The sequence below is a fragment of the Etheostoma spectabile genome, chromosome 22 (assembly GCF_008692095.1).
Source record: "Etheostoma spectabile isolate EspeVRDwgs_2016 chromosome 22, UIUC_Espe_1.0, whole genome shotgun sequence".
NCBI classification, from domain to species: Eukaryota; Metazoa; Chordata; class Actinopteri; order Perciformes; family Percidae; genus Etheostoma; species Etheostoma spectabile.
In genome coordinates, this window is record NC_045754.1 from 16,849,872 (window position 1) to 16,851,265 (window position 1,394).

Below are 1,394 nucleotides of genomic sequence, written 5' to 3' on the forward strand. Positions count from 1 at the left end.
GATTCCTGCACCAAAGGTCAGTTTGAGGGGAAGTAGAAGGGACTGTTTTCTGCTTTTTACTTAGCTACTTAGAAAAGAAGCTTTCTAACCTGCACATATCAAGCCAAAGTTTTATACTTTCAAAGCAACACAGACCAAAAGACAGAGGATTTGACGTGATGTAGACCTGAGCATCCACTAATACCCTTTCCCTCTCTGCGCCTCTGCTGTCCATCATGCACCTGCCCAAGTGCTGACATGCACTGAGCTGAACATGTACCCACAGCATGCATAACAGCAGCAGCCCCAGCCCCAGCCCCAGCCCCATGCCCCAGCCCCCCTCCTCCTCCTCCTCCACATCATCTGCTGGATATATTGTGTGCCCTTGACAAACTGCCAGCGCACAATCCCCCTCCTACAAAAGTCTATTGATCAAAGCACAAGTACGGCTGTGGGAAAGGTGTGGAGTCTTACCCATACTCTTATCATTGTATCACCTCTCAATGCTCCAGCAGATACACAATGCAATTCCATAAAACTTAATGGGAATCAGCAAGGTTTTTCAAAGCAATATTTTGCACCTGAGGTACATGTTTGGCCCAGTAATAAATCGTATAACATACTATACCATAACATCATGTCCAGATTTCTTTAAGGATTTAACAACTCAACTTCTGGTTGTAAATGGAGTTGTCAAAACTAACTAATCCTCATCTGGCGAGGAAGAGCAGCCATACATGTTTACACGGAGCTTTCACACCTTTTGAGCACTTTTACGCACAACCAATAGTGAATTTGGGTCATCAGTTAGCTGGAGCCGAATATCTGTTGTGTGTTAGGTGACCTGAGCAGTGATCTGAGCACGCGGCCGAAGCTTGTTTCTGAGAGGAGCTTCGCAGCAAGCGTGCTATCAAAAGCAAGGGCATTATTGTTGAATCAGCATGCACCCTGTGTGACCAAGAAGTGTTGTTCAAATGTACAAAAACTACATCCGACTCAGTGGAATGATAACAGACTAAAAAACAAAGGCGGTTGAAGACCTGTCACATTGTCCCTGTCTGTCCGATCATGTCCACAAGCAAGGAAAATAACGCGATGACTTACCGAAATGAGATCCTGGCCACTGTCAGCGTCCGGCTTCCCCTCGTTTCCCTTCTGCTCCCGATCCGCCTCTCTGTCAAGTCAATCCGCAGTTCGCTCAGATCAGATCACAACGGAGCGGTGCGCCTTTTCGCTGCGTCCTGCGTCCAGAGTTGCAGGGGGATGGAGCGACCATTTGCCGGGATCCTGGGCCGGGGGTGCGAGGCTGAGGCATCCGCAGGGAGGAGGAGAAGGGTGTGGAGGAGACGGAGGAGGAAGAGGCGAGGCGCTGGGTACGAAAGCGAGAAAGAAAGAAAGAGAGAGAGAGAGAGAGA